The following is a 17,201-nucleotide window of genomic DNA, read 5'->3' as shown; positions in this document are numbered from 1 at the left end:
GGAAACGCTCTTCCCAGCATGCACTGGGAGTGTAGTGCCCACCCCTGGTCCGTAGCAGATCCCAGTGCCCGGGGGGAAGAGGCAGGTGAAAGTCTGGGGAGAAGGAGAGAAAATCTGCATGGGGGGTAGCTAGAGCTGGGGGAGGAGGGGGCTACAGGTTTCTGGGCCAGCCTGGATTAGCAGAAGGGCCCAGGTCTGGATAAGCTACCGTAGCCCGACTGCTCCCCACGGTCCGTATGGGCCTGTATCAGCCTGAGCGGAGGGATTCGTGGAGTCCAAGGTCAGCTGGAGCCACTGGACCCCCCCACCTGGCCTAGCCTTTCACGGGCCGGAGAACCTCCCCCGAACACGGCCCGGAGCCGGTCCTGGGGGGTGTCTGAGCAAGTGACCACGCGGTCTGTCTCCTCATGTAAGGCCGGCCCTGGCCGTTTCGGGGCAGCGCTTTCTTTCGAACCGTGGCCGTGTGTAGACAGCGCCACGTCACAATGAGCTAGTTCAAACCGAGACGCACACGTTCCATAGCTCAAACTGCGTAGCTCACGGCGCCCCACAGCGCCGTGTAGTCGCACCCTACGCGCCCACACGGGGCGCCAGTCAATATGGGATTGTACGGCCCACGTGGAGGGAAGTCAAGTATTGCAGGCTGGGGAGGAAGCTCCGCTGGACTGGGTGGTGAACCCATGTAGGGCTCTATGGAGGGGCTGGAGAGAATTGCCTGCTGGTCTGTACTGGAATGCACGGCCTGGGCGGGGAGCTACATTGCCCTGGGGTCGCTATGGGGCACAGCCAAGGGGGAACGAGCGATTCCCTGGAAATGGAGCCAGTAGCGCAATTGGGGCTGCAGCACGTGACAGCTGAGAGACTGGGGTCGTGTGGCGCCCACCCGTAACCCGGCTTGTTCAGCTCCCTGGGCGAGCAGCCGGTCAATATCTTGGGTTGGCTTCCTGGGCAGCTGCGGCCCGTATTCGCGACTAGAGACTTCACCCGCCCCATGGGGGTGCAGGGCCCTTACAGGGCTGTACAGCCCCCGGGGGAGCGAGGGGGTGCAGGGCAAATACAGAGCTGTACAGCCCCCGGGAGAGCGAGGGGGCGCAGGGCAAATACAGAGCTGTACAGCCCCCGGGGGAGCGAGGGGGTGCAGGGCAAATACAGAGCTGTACAGCCCCCGGGAGAGCGAGGGGGCGCAGGGCAAATACAGAGCTGTACAGCCCCCGGGGGAGCGAGGGGGTGCAGGGCAAATACAGAGCTGTACAGCCCCCGGGAGAGCGAGGGGGCGCAGGGCAAATACAGAGCTGTACAGCCCCCGGGGGAGCGAGGGGGCGCAGGGCAAATACAGAGCTGTACAGCCCCCGGGGGAGCGAGGGGGCGCAGGGCAAATACAGGGCTGTACAGCCCCCGGGGGAGCGAGGGGGCGCAGGGCAAATACAGAGCTGTACAGCCCCGGGGGAGCGAGGGGGTGCAGGGCAAATACAGAGCTGTACAGCCCCCGGGGGAGCGAGGGGGCGCAGGGCAAATACAGGGCTGTACAGCCCCCGGGGGAGCGAGGGGGCGCAGGGCAAATACAGAGCTGTACAGCCCCCGGGGGAGCGAGGGGGCGCAGGGCAAATACAGAGCTGTACAGCCCCCGGGGGAGCGAGGGGGCGCAGGGCAAATACAGAGCTGTACAGCCCCCTGGGGGAGCGAGGGGGCGCAGGGCAAATACAGAGCTGTACAGCCCCCGGGGGAGCGAGGGGGCGCAGGGCAAATACAGAGCTGTACAGCCCCCGGGGGAGCGAGGGGGCGCAGGGCAAATACAGAGCTGTACAGCCCCCGGGGGAGCGAGGGGGCGCAGGGCAAATACAGAGCTGTACAGCCCCCGGGGGAGCGAGGGGCTGCAGGGCAAATACAGAGCTGTACAGCCCCTGGGGGAGCGAGGGGGTGCAGGGCAAATACAGAGCTGTACAGCCCCCGGGGGAGCGAGGGGGCGCAGGGCAAATACAGAGCTGTACAGCCCCCGGGGGAGCGAGGGGCTGCAGGGCAAATACAGAGCTGTACAGCCCCTGGGGGAGCGAGGGGGCGCAGGGCAAATACAGAGCTGTACAGCCCCCGGGGGAGCGAGGGGGCGCAGGGCAAATACAGAGCTGTACAGCCCCCGGGGGAGCGAGGGGGCTCAGGGCAAATACAGAGCTGTACAGCCCCTGGGGGAGCGAGGGGGTGCAGGGCCCTTACAGAGCTGTACAGCCCCTGGGGGAGCGAGGGGGCGCAGGGCAAATACAGAGCTGTACAGCCCCTGGGAGGAGCGAGGGGGTGCAGGGCAAATACAGAGCTGTACAGCCCCCGGGGGAGCGAGGGGGCGCAGGGCAAATACAGAGCTGTACAGCCCCTGGGGGAGCGAGGGGGTGCAGGGCCCTTACAGAGCTGTACAGCCCCTGGGGGAGCGAGGGGGTGCAGGGCCCTTGCAGAGCTGTACAGCCCCCGGGGGAGCGAGGGGCTGCAGGGCAAATACAGAGCTGTACAGCCCTGGGGGAGCGAGGGGGTGCAGGGCAAATACAGAGCTGTACAGCCCCTGGGGGAGCGAGGGGGTGCAGGGCAAATACAGAGCTGTACAGCCCCTGGGGGAGCGAGGGGGTGCAGGGCAAATACAGAGCTGTACAGCCCCCGGGGGAGCGAGGGGGTGCAGGGCAAATACAGAGCTGTACAGCCCCTGGGGGAGCGAGGGGGTGCAGGGCAAATACAGAGCTGTACAGCCCCCGGGGGAGCGAGGGGGCGCAGGGCAAATACAGGGCTGTACAGCCCCCGGGGGAGTGAGGGGGTGCAGGGCAAATACAGAGCTGTACAGCCCCCGGGGGAGCGAGGGGGCGCAGGGCAAATACAGAGCTGTACAGCCCCCGGGGGAGCGAGGGGGCGCAGGGCAAATACAGAGCTGTACAGCCCCCGGGGGAGCGAGGGGGCGCAGGGCAAATACAGAGCTGTACAGCCCCCGGGGGAGCGAGGGGGCGCAGGGCAAATACAGAGCTGTACAGCCCCCGGGGGAGCGAGGGGGCTCAGGGCAAATACAGAGCTGTACAGCCCCTGGGAGGAGCGAGGGGGTGCAGGGCCCTTACAGAGCTGTACAGCCCCTGGGGGAGCGAGGGGGCGCAGGGCAAATACAGAGCTGTACAGCCCCCGGGGGAGCGAGGGGGTGCAGGGCAAATACAGAGCTGTACAGCCCCTGGGAGGAGCGAGGGGGTGCAGGGCCCTTACAGAGCTGTACAGCCCCTGGGGGAGCGAGGGGGCGCAGGGCAAATACAGAGCTGTACAGCCCCCGGGGGAGCGAGGGGGTGCAGGGCAAATACAGAGCTGTACAGCCCCTGGGAGGAGCGAGGGGGTGCAGGGCCCTTACAGAGCTGTACAGCCCCTGGGGGAGCGAGGGGCTGCAGGGCAAATACAGAGCTGTACAGCCCCCGGGGGAGCGAGGGGGCGCAGGGCAAATACAGAGCTGTACAGCCCCCGGGGGAGCGAGGGGGCGCAGGGCAAATACAGAGCTGTACAGCCCCCGGGGGAGCGAGGGGGCGCAGGGCAAATACAGAGCTGTACAGCCCCCGGGGGAGCGAGGGGGCGCAGGGCAAATACAGAGCTGTACAGCCCCCGGGGGAGCGAGGGGGCGCAGGGCAAATACAGAGCTGTACAGCCCCCGGGGGAGCGAGGGGCTGCAGGGCAAATACAGAGCTGTACAGCCCCCGGGGGAGCGAGGGGGTGCAGGGCAAATACAGAGCTGTACAGCCCCCGGGGGAGCGAGGGGGCGCAGGGCAAATACAGAGCTGTACGGCCCCCGGGGGAGCGAGGGGGCGCAGGGCAAATACAGAGCTGTACGGCCCCCGGGGGAGCGAGGGGGTGCAGGGCAAATACAGAGCTGTACAGCCCCCGGGGGAGCGAGGGGCTGCAGGGCAAATACAGAGCTGTACAGCCCCTGGGAGGAGCAAGGGGGCGCAGGGCAAATACAGAGCTGTACAGCCCCCGGGGGAGCGAGGGGGCGCAGGGCAAATACAGAGCTGTACAGCCCCCGGGGGAGCGAGGGGGCGCAGGGCAAATACAGAGCTGTACAGCCCCTGGGAGGAGCGAGGGGGTGCAGGGCCCTTACAGAGCTGTACAGCCCCTGGGGGAGCGAGGGGCTGCAGGGCAAATACAGAGCTGTACAGCCCCCGGGGGAGCGAGGGGGCGCAGGGCAAATACAGAGCTGTACAGCCCCCGGGGGAGCGAGGGGGCGCAGGGCAAATACAGAGCTGTACAGCCCCTGGGGGAGCGAGGGGGTGCAGGGCCCTTACAGAGCTGTACAGCCCCTGGGGGAGCGAGGGGGTGCAGGGCCCTTGCAGAGCTGTACAGCCCCCGGGGGAGCGAGGGGCTGCAGGGCAAATACAGAGCTGTACAGCCCTGGGGGAGCGAGGGGGTGCAGGGCAAATACAGAGCTGTACAGCCCCTGGGGGAGCGAGGGGGTGCAGGGCAAATACAGAGCTGTACAGCCCCTGGGGGAGCGAGGGGGTGCAGGGCAAATACAGAGCTGTACAGCCCCCGGGGGAGCGAGGGGGTGCAGGGCAAATACAGAGCTGTACAGCCCCTGGGGGAGCGAGGGGGTGCAGGGCAAATACAGAGCTGTACAGCCCCCGGGGGAGCGAGGGGGCGCAGGGCAAATACAGGGCTGTACAGCCCCCGGGGGAGTGAGGGGGTGCAGGGCAAATACAGAGCTGTACAGCCCCCGGGGGAGCGAGGGGGCGCAGGGCAAATACAGAGCTGTACAGCCCCCGGGGGAGCGAGGGGGCGCAGGGCAAATACAGAGCTGTACAGCCCCCGGGGGAGCGAGGGGGCGCAGGGCAAATACAGAGCTGTACAGCCCCCGGGGGAGCGAGGGGGCGCAGGGCAAATACAGAGCTGTACAGCCCCCGGGGGAGCGAGGGGGCTCAGGGCAAATACAGAGCTGTACAGCCCCTGGGAGGAGCGAGGGGGTGCAGGGCCCTTACAGAGCTGTACAGCCCCTGGGGGAGCGAGGGGGCGCAGGGCAAATACAGAGCTGTACAGCCCCCGGGGGAGCGAGGGGGTGCAGGGCAAATACAGAGCTGTACAGCCCCTGGGAGGAGCGAGGGGGTGCAGGGCCCTTACAGAGCTGTACAGCCCCTGGGGGAGCGAGGGGGCGCAGGGCAAATACAGAGCTGTACAGCCCCCGGGGGAGCGAGGGGGTGCAGGGCAAATACAGAGCTGTACAGCCCCTGGGAGGAGCGAGGGGGTGCAGGGCCCTTACAGAGCTGTACAGCCCCTGGGGGAGCGAGGGGCTGCAGGGCAAATACAGAGCTGTACAGCCCCCGGGGGAGCGAGGGGGCGCAGGGCAAATACAGAGCTGTACAGCCCCCGGGGGAGCGAGGGGGCGCAGGGCAAATACAGAGCTGTACAGCCCCCGGGGGAGCGAGGGGGCGCAGGGCAAATACAGAGCTGTACAGCCCCCGGGGGAGCGAGGGGGCGCAGGGCAAATACAGAGCTGTACAGCCCCCGGGGGAGCGAGGGGGCGCAGGGCAAATACAGAGCTGTACAGCCCCCGGGGGAGCGAGGGGCTGCAGGGCAAATACAGAGCTGTACAGCCCCCGGGGGAGCGAGGGGGTGCAGGGCAAATACAGAGCTGTACAGCCCCCGGGGGAGCGAGGGGGCGCAGGGCAAATACAGAGCTGTACGGCCCCCGGGGGAGCGAGGGGGCGCAGGGCAAATACAGAGCTGTACGGCCCCCGGGGGAGCGAGGGGGTGCAGGGCAAATACAGAGCTGTACAGCCCCCGGGGGAGCGAGGGGCTGCAGGGCAAATACAGAGCTGTACAGCCCCTGGGAGGAGCAAGGGGGCGCAGGGCAAATACAGAGCTGTACAGCCCCCGGGGGAGCGAGGGGGCGCAGGGCAAATACAGAGCTGTACAGCCCCCGGGGGAGCGAGGGGGCGCAGGGCAAATACAGAGCTGTACAGCCCCCGGGGGAGCGAGGGGGCGCAGGGCAAATACAGAGCTGTACAGCCCCCGGGGGAGCGAGGGGGTGCAGGGCAAATACAGAGCTGTACGGCCCCCGGGGGAGCGAGGGGGTGCAGGGCAAATACAGAGCTGTACAGCCCCTGGGAGGAGCAAGGGGGTGCAGGGCAAATACAGAGCTGTACAGCCCCTGGGAGGAGCGAGGGGGTGCAGGGCCCTTACAGAGCTGTACAGCCCCTGGGGGAGCGAGGGGGCGCAGGGCAAATACAGAGCTGTACAGCCCCTGGGAGGAGCGAGGGGGTGCAGGGCCCTTACAGAGCTGTACAGCCCCTGGGGGAGCGAGGGGGCGCAGGGCAAATACAGAGCTGTACAGCCCCCGGGGGAGCGAGGGGGTGCAGGGCAAATACAGAGCTGTACAGCCCCTGGGAGGAGCAAGGGGGTGCAGGGCAAATACAGAGCTGTACAGCCCCTGGGAGGAGCAAGGGGGTGCAGGGCCCATACGGGTGGGGGGCAGCGAGGGGGGCGCAGGACCAGGCCTGCAGTACCCCTGGGGGGAGAAACATGGAAAAGCAGAATGCTTTACTTCTCGGGATTATATAAACCTCCAGTGACAAAGAATTTTTAGTTCATGATGAGGAGGTGGTGAGATTCCCAGCGTGCTCTGCGGTGCATGCAAATCACAGTCCTCGGGCGGTGCGCGGCCAGGGTCCCGGCATGCCCCGCGCTCCTTATGCAAACGACAGAACTCCGCCCACCAAGGGGGTCTGACCGGGAGGTTTAGGGGGCGTGGCGCATGCAAATGAGATCCATGCAAATGAAGTGAGGCGGGGCTGTGCGAGTTTTCCTCGCTTCCGGGAACGTCCCGTGGAGCGCGCGCTGGTGGGACCCACCACTGCCAGGTTGGGGGGGCTGGGATACGGGGCGGGGTGTGTGCAGGGGGCACTAGGGGGAAGTGAGGGGGCACTGGGTGGAGGTGCAGGGGGCACTGGGTGGGGGTGCAGAGGGGGGTGCAGGGGAGGTGCAGGGGGCACTGGGTGGGGGTGCAGAGGGGGGGTGCAGGGGAGGTGTAGGGGGCACTGGGTGGGGGTGCAGAGCGGGGTGCAGGGGAGGTGCAGGGGGCACTGGGTGGGGGTGCAGGGGAGGTGCAGGGGAGGTGTAGGGGGCACTGGGTGGGGGTGCAGAGCGGGGTGCAGGGAAGGTGCAGGGGGCACTGGGTGGGGGTGCAGGGGAGGTGCAGGGGGCACTGGGTGGGGGTGCAGAGGGGGATGTAGGGGAGGTGTAGGGGGCACTGGGTGGGGGTGCAGAGCGGGGTGCAGGGAAGGTGCAGGGGGCACTGGGTGGGGGTGCAGGGGAGGTGCAGGGGGCACTGGGTGGGGGTGCAGAGGGGGATGCAGGGGAGGTGCAGGGGGCACTGGGTGGAGGTGCAGAGGGGGGTGCAGGGGAGGTGCAGGGGGCACTGGGTGGGGGTGCAGAGGGGGTGCAGGGGAGGTGCAGGTGGCACTGGGTGGAGGTGCAGAGGGGGGTGCAGGGGAGGTGCAGGGGGCACTGGGTGGGGGTGCAGAGCGGGGTGCAGGGGAGGTGTAGGGGGCACTGGGTGGGGGTGCAGAGGGGAGGTGCAGGGGAGGGTTCTGGACAGTACATGGGGGTGTAGAGAGGGAGGGTTCTGGGGGAGTGGCAATGGGATGGGGGTGCAGAGCAGGGTGCAGGGGAGGTGCAGGGGGCACTGAGTGGGGGTACAGAAGGGATGCAGGGAAGGTGTAGGGGGCACTGGGTGGGGGTGCAGAGCGGGGTGCAGGGGAGGTGTATTGGTGCACTGGGTGGGGGTGCAGAGCGGGGTGCAGGGGAGGTGTAGGGGTGCACTGGATGGGGGTGCAGAGGGGAGGTGCAGGGGAGTTTTGGGGTGCAGAGGAGGGTTCTGGACAGACGGGGGGTGTAGAGAGGGAGGGTTCTGGGGGAGTGGCAATGGGATGGGGGTGCAGAGCGGGGTGCAGGGGAGGTGTATTGGTGCACTGGGTGGGGGTGCAGAGCAGGGTGCAGAGGGGAGGTGTAGAGGTACACTGGGTGGGGGTGCAGAGCGGGGTGCAGGGGAGGTGTAGGGGTACAGTGGGTGGGGGTGCAGAGTGGGGTGCAGGACCCGGAAGCATACGGATCGCAGTCTAATGGTCCCTATGGAGCTATATGGCCCGGGAACATACGGATCGCAGTCCAATGGTCCGTATGGAGCTATATGGCCCGGGAGCATATGGCTCGCAGTCTAATGGTCCATATGGAGCTATATGGCCCGGGAGCATACGGATCGCAGTCTAATGGTCCATATGGAGCTATATGGCCCGGGAGCATACGGATTGCAGTCTAATGGTCCGTATGGAGCTATATGGCCCGGGAGCATATGGCTCGCAGTCTAATGGTCCGTATGGAGCTATATGGCCCGGGAGCATACGGATCGCAGTCTAATGGTCCGTATGGAGCTATATGGCCCGGGAGCATATGGCTCGCAGTCTAATGGTCCGTATGGAGCTATATGGCCCGGGAGCATACGGATCGCAGTCTAATGGTCCGTATGGAGCTATATGGCCCGGGAGCATACGGATCGCAGTCTAATGGTCCCTATGGAGCTATATGGCCTAGGGTCTGCCCTTTCTGCCCCTGCCAGGATGAGCCGGAGGCGGCGGGCGGCCGAGGCGGGAGGCGCGGGCCAGGCCCTGGAGCTGCGCTGGGAGTGGCAGGACCCCGGGGGCTCCTGGCATCGCTTCGCGCCCGAGGAGAGCGAGGTGCTGACGCAGGCCGCCAGGTCAGTGCCCAGGGAGGGGATGCCGGGGGGACCGGGGCGGGGGAGGAGTCCCAGGCCCTGAGCCACGTCCGTCTCCCCCCAGGGCGGGGAAGGCCAGCGTGTCCGTGGGCTCCCGCGTGGACCTGCGGCGCATGGTGCAGCGCGACGGACGGACGGGGCAGGACAGACCGGTGGCAGCCGCCGTCCGGGACCAGGACTCCTGTGAGTGGCCGGGGGGAGGGGAGACACAGGCCTGGGGGCTGGGAATACGGCGCCCAGGGGGGAACGGCCGGCGCTGCCCCCGGACGCTGGGCCCCACGGAGCTGTGGGGTTCCCTCGCCCCGTTGGGGCCGTGGGTCTGCGCGGCAGGGCGCTAACGAGATGCCTCTGCGGCCCAGATTTCGTGTGGAGCTGGCAGGGGGACGAGGCGGGGCAGTGGCTGCCCTACCTGCCGACACCTGCCTGGCGCTGGAGGGGGCGCGGCGCGGCGACGGGGGGCCCGGCCTGGAGGTGACGCTCGGCCGCACCCGCTACACCTTGGACACGACCCGGATGACCCAGACCAACCTCCGAACCGGGTACCAGCGCCGGATGGAGCGGAGGGAATCGGGTACGGAGGGAGTCCGGACGCCTGCCTGTGAGAGGAGAGTGGGGTCTAGTGGTCAGAGCAGGGGGCTGGGAGCCAGGACTGCTCTGGGAGGGGAGCGGGGTCTAGTGGTGAGAGCAGGGGGCTGGGAGCCAGGACTGCTCTGTGTGGGGAGCGGGGTCTAGTGGTCAGAGCAGGGAGCTGGGAGCCAGGACTGCTCTGGGAGGGGAGCGGGGTCTAGTGGTCAGAGCAGGGGGGCTGGGAGCCAGGACTGCTCTGGGACGGGAGCGGGGTCTAGTGGTCAGAGCAGGGGGGCTGGGAGCCAGGACTGCTCTGGGAGGGGAGCGGGGTCCAGTGGTCAGAGCAGGGGGCTGTGAGCCAGGACTGCTCTGGGAGGGGAGCGGGGTCCAGTGGTCAGAGCAGGGGGCTGGGAGCCAGGACTGCTCTGGAGGGGAGCGGGGTCTAGTGGTCAGAGCAGGGGGCTGGGAGCCAGGACTGCTCTGGGAGGGGAGCAGGGTCCAGTGGTCAGAGCAGGGGGCTGGGAGCCAGGACTGCTCTGTGTGGGGAGCGGGGTCTAGTGGTCAGAGCAGGGGGCTGGGAGCCAGGACTGCTCTGTGTGGTGAGCGGGTCTAGTGGTCAGAGCAGGGGGCTGGGAGCCAGGACTGCTCTGGGAGGGAGCGGGGTCCAGTGGTCAGAGCAGGGAGCTGGGAGCCAGGACTGCTCTGTGTGGGGAGCGGGGTCTAGTGGTCAGAGCAGGGGGCTGGGAGCCAGGACTGCTCTGTGAGGGGAGCGGGGTCTAGTGGTCAGAGCAGGGGGCTGGGAGGGGAGCAGGGTCTAGTGGGTAGGGCGGGGTCTGTGGGCAGCCACAGGAAGTCCCCGGCTGGTGAGGCGGGTGCGGGGGGGGGGGGGGGCAGGCCTCGTTACTCATTCATCGTCCCCTGGGAGCCGGTGGGCGGACAGGACGCCGGGGCAGTGACAGGGCACATGAGCCGGCTGAGATGCGCCCAGCTCTGGGGCGCAGCCCCCACCCCTCACCTCCGGCCCGTCCTCTCCACAGACGCAGCGGATGACGACGGAGGGTCTGAGCCCAGCTCCGGCCCTGGCTCCTCGGCCCCCCTCCAGCCCCCAGCTCCGAAGAGACGCCGCAAGGGGGGACCGTGCCCCGACCCCGGGCGAGAGGACACAGGTGAGGGGCGGGGAGCTACAGGCCCTCGCTCGGCCCCCCTCTCCCGCCAGCCCGGGCCCAGCCGCAACCCGTGGGAGCCGCCCGTTGGGGGGCGGGAGCGGCCCCTGGCTGCCGGACGGGCCCCACGGACCAGGCGCACGCCGGACGGCGTTCCCCGCAGCCCTGAAACCCGCAGCGCCCCGGGGACCCAGCGGCGGGGCTGGGGCGCTCGGGTGGGGGCGCTCGGCAGCTTTCGGCCTGTCGACCCGGCCCCGAGCGACCCGCCCGCGCTCTGAGTAGGGGCACCTGGCTCTGCGCACGGCCCCACGGCCCCAGGCAGGCGGGTGACCCCGGCCGGGCAGCCGGCCCCTCGGCCAGCTCTTCTGCGGCTCTTGGCGGGTGGGACACGGGCGTCCTCCCGCCTCCCCCAGACGGGCGCACGGCTGGGGCCCGGCTCCGCGGTCCCCGTGTGGCACGGCCCAGGCTGGCTCTGGCCCCGCTCCGGACGCCTCCGACCCCCGTCTGTCGCCCCCAGAGGTCGTCAAGACCCTGATTGTGAAGGGGAAGGCGCCGGTGGACCCCGAGTGCTCGGCTAAAACTGGGCGAGGTAACGCGAGTCGCCTTGCGCACCAGCCAACAGGCCCCGTCCCTCCCCCGCCTGAGCCACCCCACCCAGCCCTGCGGCAGGGGTGGGAGCCAGCGCCCCTCCCCGTTCCCCGCCCCGGGGAGGGGGACCCAGCCCTGCGGCGGGGGGTGGGAGCCAGCGCCCCTCCCCGTTCCCCGCCCCGGGGAGGGGGACTCCAGCTCTGGGGGGGACAGGCCCCCTCCCCGTTCCCCGCCCCAGGGAGGGGGGACCCAGCGGTGGGGGGGGGGTGGGAGCCAGCGCCCCTCCCCGTTCCCTGCCCCGGGGAGGGGGACCCAGCCCTGCGGCGGGGGTGGGAGCCAGCGCCCCTCCCCGTTCCCCGCCCCGGGGAGGGGGACCCAGCTCTGGGGGGGACAGGCCCCCTCCCCATTCCCCGCCCCAGGGAGGGGGACCCAGCGGTGGGGGGGGGGGTGGGAGCCAGCGCCCCTCCCCGTTCCCTGCCCCGGGGAGGGGGACCCAGCGGTGGGGGGGGTGGGAGCCAGCGCCCCTCCCCGTTCCCTGCCCCGGGGAGGGGGACCCAGCCCTGCGGCGGGGGTGGGAGCCAGCGCCCCTCCCCGTTCCCCGCCCCGGGGAGGGGGACCCAGCCCTGCGGCGGGGGTGGGAGCCAGCGCCCCTCCCCGTTCCTGCCCCGGGGAGGGGGACCCAGCGGTGGGGGGGGTGGGAGCCAGCGCCCCTCCCCGTTCCCTGCCCGGGGAGGGGGACCCAGCGGTGGGGGGGGTGGGAGCCAGCGCCCCTCCCCGTTCCCTGCCCCGGGGAGGGGGGACCCAGCGGTGGGGGGGGTGGGAGCCAGCGCCCCTCCCCGTTCCCCGCCCCGGGGAGGGGGACCCAGCGCTAGGGGGGGACAAGCCCACTCCCCGTTCCCCGCCCCGGGGAGGGGGACCCAGCGCTAGGGGGGGACAGGCCCCTCCCCGTTCCCCGCCCCGGGGAGGGGGACCCAGCGCTAGGGGGGGACAGGCCCCTCCCCGTTCCCCGCCCCGGGGAGGGGGACCCAGCGCTAGGGGGGACAGGCCCCCTCCCCGTTCCCCGCCCCGGGGAGGGGGACCCAGCGCTAGGGGGGGACAAGCCCCCTCCCCGTTCCCCGCCCCGGGGAGGGGGACCCAGCGCTAGGGGGGGACAGGCCCACTCCCCGTTCCCCGCCCCGGGGAGGGGGACCCAGCGCTAGGGGGGGACAGGCCCACTCCCCGTTCCCCGCCCCGGGGAGGGGGACCCAGCGCTAGGGGGGGACAGGCCCCCTCCCCGTTCCCCGCCCCGGGGAGGGGGACCCAGCGCTAGGGGGGGACAGGCCCACTCCCCGTTCCCCGCCCCGGGGAGGGGGACCCAGCGCTAGGGGGGGACAGGCCCACTCCCCGTTCCCCGCCCCGGGGAGGGGGACCCAGCCCTGCGGTGGGGGTGGGAGCCAGCGCCCCTCCTCGTTCCCTGCCCCGGGGAGGGGGACCCAGCGATAGGGGGGAACAGGCCCCCGCCCCATTCCCCGCCCCAGGGAGGTGGGACCCAGCGCTGGGGGGGGACAAGCCCCCTCCCCGTTCCCCACTGGGGCCGGCCCCGGCTCAGGGTCTCTCCCCCGCAGGCCCACGTGTATTGCGAAGGGGACGACGTCTATGATGTGATGCTGAACCAGGTGAGTGGGAGACCCCCCCCTTTCCCGGCCCTGACACCCGGCTGGGGGGCTGCGAGGAGGCTGGGGGGCTGCGAGGGGACCCCCCCTTTCCCGGCCCTGACACCCGGCTGGGGGGCTGCGAGGAGGCTGGGGGGGCTGCGAGGGGACCCCCCTTTCCCGGCCCTGATGCCCGGCTCGGGGGCTGCGAGGGGCCTGGGGGGCTGCGAGGGGACCCCCCTTTCCGGCCCTGACACCCGGCTGGGGGGCTGCGAGGGGGCTGGGGGGCTGCGAGGGGACCCCCTTTCCCGGCCCTGACGTCCAGCTGGGGGCTGCGAGGAGGCTGGGGGGGCTGCGAGGGGACCCCCCTTTCCCGGCCCTGACACCCGGCTGGGGGGCTGCGAGGGGGCTGGGGGGCTGCGAGGGGACCCCCCTTTCCCGGCCCTGACGTCCGGCTGGGGGGCTGCGAGGAGGCTGGGGGGCTGCGAGGGGACCCCCCTTTCCCGGCCCTGACGTCCGGCTGGGGGGCTGCGAGGGGTGGGGGGCTGCGAGGGGACCCCCCTTTCCCGGCCCTGACACCCGGCTGGGGGGCTGCGAGGGGGCTGGGGGGCTGCGAGGGGACCCCCCTTTCCCGGCCCTGATGCCCGGCTGGGGGGCTGCGAGTGGGCTGGGGGGCTGCGAGGGGACCCCCCTTTCCCGGCCCTGACGTCCGGCTGGGGGGCTGCGAGGGGTGGGGGGCTGCGAGGGGACCCCCCCTTTCCCGGCCCTGACGTCCGGCTGGGGGGCTGCGAGGGGGTGGGGGGCTGCGAGGGGACCCCCCTTTCCCGGCCCTGACGTCCGGCTGGGGGGGCTGCGAGGGGTGGGGGGCTGCGAGGGGACCCCCCTTTCCCGGCCCTGACGTCCGGCTGGGGGGCTGCGAGGAGGCTGGGGGGCTGCGAGGGGACCCCCCTTTCCCGGCCCTGACGTCCGGCTGGGGGGCTGCGAGGGGGTGGGGGGCTGCGAGGGGACCCCCCTTTCCCGGCCCTGACGCCCGGCTGGGGGGCTGCGAGGGGGTGGGGGGCTGCGAGGGGACCCCCCTTTCCCGGCCCTGACACCCGGCTGGGGGGCTGCGAGGGGGCTGGGGGGCTGCGAGGGGACCCCCCTTTCCCGGCCCTGATGCCCGGCTGGGGGGCTGCGAGTGGGCTGGGGGGGCTGCGAGGGGACCCCCCTTTCCCGGCCCTGACGTCCGGCTGGGGGGCTGCGAGGGGGTGGGGGGCTGCGAGGGGACCCCCCCTTTCCCGGCCCTGACGTCCGGCTGGGGGGCTGCGAGGGGGTGGGGGGCTGCGAGGGGACCCCCCCCTTTCCCGGCCCTGACGTCCGGCCTGGGGGCTGCGAGGGACCCCCCTTTCCCGGCCCTGACGTCCGGCTGGGGGGCTGCGAGGGGGTGGGGGGCTGCGAGGGGACCCCCCCTTTCCCGGCCCTGACGTCCGGCTGGGGGGCTGCGAGGGGACCCCCCTTTCCTGGCCCTGACGTCCGGCTGGGGGGCTGCGAGGGGGGTGGGGGGCTGCGAGGGGACCCCCCCTTTCCCGGCCCTGACGTCCGGCTGGGGGGCCTGCGAGGGGACCCCCTTTCCTGGCCCTGACGTCCGGGCTGGGGGGCTGCGAGGGGACCCCCCTTTCCCGGCCCTGACACCCGGCTGGGGGGGCTGCGAGGGGGCTGGGGGGCTGCGAGGGGACCCCCCTTTCCCGGCCCTGATGCCCGGCTGGGGGGCTGCGAGGGGGCTGGGGGGCTGCGAGGGGACCCCCCTTTCCCGGCCCTGATGCCCGGCTGGGGGGCTGCGAGGGGGCTGGGGGGCTGCGAGGGGACCCCCCTTTCCTGGCCCTGACGTCCGGCTGGGGGGCTGCGAGGGGGTGGGGGCTGCGAGGGACCCCCTTTCCTGGCCCTGACGCCCGGCTGGGGGGCTGCGAGGGGGCTGGGGGCTGCGAGGGGACCCCCTTTCCTGGCCCTGACGTCCGGCTGGGGGACTGCGAGTGGGCTGGGGGCTGCGAGGGGACCCCCCTTTCCCAGCCCTGACGCCCGGCTGGGGGGCTGCGAGGGGGCTGGGGGCTGCGAGGGGACCCCCCTTTCCCGGCCCTGATGCCCGGCTGGGGCTGCGAGGGGGCTGGGGGGCTGCGAGGGGACCCCCCTTTCCCAGCCCTGACGCCCGGCTGGGGGGCTGCGAGGGGACCCCCCTTTCCCGGCCCTGATGCCCAGCTGGGGGGCTGCGAGGGGGCTGGGGGCTGCGAGGGGACCCCCTTTCCTGGCCCTGACGTCCGGCTGGGGGGCTGCGAGGGGACCCCCCTTTCCTGGCCCTGACGTCCGGCTGGGGGGCTGCGAGGGGGCTGGGGGGCTGCGAGGGGACCCCCCTTTCCCGGCCCTGACACCCGGCTGGGGGGCTGCGAGGGGACCCCCCTTTCCCAGCCCTGACGTCCGGCTGGGGGACTGCGAGTGGGCTGGGGGGCTGCGAGGGGACCCCCCTTTCCTGGCCCTGACGTCCGGCTGGGGGGCTGCGAGGAGGCTGGGGGGCTGCGAGGGGACCCCCCTTTCCCGGCCTAATGCCCGGCTGGGGGGCTGCGAGGGGACCCCCCTTTCCTGGCCCTGACACCCGGCTGGGGGGCTGCGAGGGGGCTGGGGGGCTGCGAGGGGACCCCCCCTTTCCCGGCCCTGACACCCGGCTGGGGGGCTGCGAGGGACCCCCCTTTCCCAGCCCTGACGTCCGGCTGGGGACTGCGAGTGGGCTGGGGGGCTGCGAGGGGACCCCCCTTTCCTGGCCCTGACGTCCGGCTGGGGGGCTGCGAGGAGGCTGGGGGGCTGCGAGGGGACCCCCCTTTCCTGGCCCTGACGTCCGGCTGGGGGGCTGCGAGGAGGCTGGGGGGGCTGCGAGGAGGCTGGGGGGCTGCGAGGGGACCCCCCTTTCCTGGCCCTGACGTCCGGTCTGGGGGGCTGCGAGGAGGCTGGGGGGCTGCGAGGGGACCCCCCTTTCCCGGCCCTGACGCCCGGCTGGGGGGCTGCGAGGGGGTGGGGGCTGCGAGGGGACCCCCCTTTCCTGGCCCTGACGCCCGGCTGGGGGCTGCGAGGAGGGTGGGGGGCTGCGAGGGGACCCCCCTTTCCTGGCCCTGATGCCCGGCTGGGGGGCTGCGAGGAGGCTGGGGGGCTGCGAGGGGACCCCCCTTTCCCGGCCCTGACGCCCGGCTGGGGGGCTGCGAGGGGGTGGGGGGCTGCGAGGGGACCCCCCTTTCCTGGCCCTGACGTCCGTCCTGTCTCCCCGTCCCCAGACCAACCTGCAGTTCAACAACAACAAGTTTTACCTGCTGCAGCTGCTGGAGGAGGCCGGGACACGGAGCTAACAGCGTCTGGATGCGCTGGGGGCGCGTGTGAGCGGGGCGGGGGCCGGCCCGGGGGGCCCTGGGGCAGGGTGGGGGGGCGCGGTGAGCGGGGCGGGGGCCGGCCCGGGGGGCCCTGGGGAGGGTGGGGGGGCGCGGTGAGCGGGGCGGGGGCCGGCCCGGGGGGTCCTGGGGGGGGCAGGGGGGCGCGGTGAGCGGGGCGGGGGCCGGCCTGGGGGACCCTAGGGGGAGGGGCTGGGGGCTCTGGGGGCGCCGGTGAGCGGGGCGGGGGCTAGCCCGGGGGACCCTGGGGGGGCAGGGGGGCGCGGTGAGCGGGCGGGGGCCGGCCCTGGGGGGCAGGGGGCGCGGTGAGCGGGGCGGGGGCCGGCCCGGGGGGCCCGGGGGGGCAGGGGGGCACGGTGAGTGGGGCGGGGGCCAGCCCGGGGGGCCCTGGGGGGGGCAGGGGGGCGTGGTGAGCGGGGCGGGGGCCGGCCCGGGGGGCCTGGGGGGGGTGGGGGGGCGCGGTGAGCGGGGGCGGGGGCCGGCCCGGGGGGTCCTGGGGGGGGCGGGGGGCGCGGTGAGCGGGGCGGGGGCCGGCCCGGGGGGTCCTGGGGGGGGTAGAGGGGGCGCGGTGAGCGGGGCGGGGGCTGGCCCGGGGGACCTGGGGGGGGCAGGGGGGCGCGGGTGAGCGGGGCGGGGGCCGGCCCGGGGGGCCCGGGGGGGCAGGGGGCACGGTGAGTGCCGGGGCGGGGGGGCCAGCCCGGGGGGCCCTGGGGGGGGGCAGGGGGGCGTGGTGAGCGGGGCGGGGGCCGCCCGGGGGACCCTGGGGGGGGCTAGGGGGGGGCGCGGTGAGCGGGGCGGGGTCAGCCGGGGGGCCCTGGGGGGGGCAGGGGGCGTGGTGAGCGGGGCGGGGGCCGGCCCGGGGGACCCTGGGGGGGGCAGGGGGGGCGCGGTGAGCGGGGCGGGGGCCGGCCGGGGGGGCGCTGGGGGGCAGGGGGGCGCGGTGAGTGGGGCGGGGGCCGGCCGGGGGGGCTCTGGGGCCAGGCGGGGGGGGCTCCCCCCTCACCACGTCTGCGTCCCTGCAGTGGGGCGGCCGGGCCAGCACGCGCTGGAGTCCTGCGCCGGGGACCTCGCCCAGCAGCCAAGGAAA

The 17,201-nt window shown here is 72.5% G+C and overlaps 1 pseudogene; it reads left to right on the top strand.

The window, feature by feature from the left end:
- Positions 1 to 6,701: 6,701 nt before the first annotated feature.
- LOC142825938 (uncharacterized) lies at positions 6,702 to 16,106 on the top strand (annotated as a pseudogene).
- The last annotated feature ends 1,095 nt before the right edge of the window (positions 16,107 to 17,201 follow it).

The sequence above is a fragment of the Pelodiscus sinensis genome, unplaced genomic scaffold (genome assembly GCF_049634645.1).
Source record: "Pelodiscus sinensis isolate JC-2024 unplaced genomic scaffold, ASM4963464v1 ctg48, whole genome shotgun sequence".
NCBI lineage: Eukaryota > Metazoa > Chordata > Testudines > Trionychidae > Pelodiscus > Pelodiscus sinensis.
Note: the sequence above shows the minus strand (reverse complement) of the source record. Positions and strands in the feature narration are given on the sequence as shown.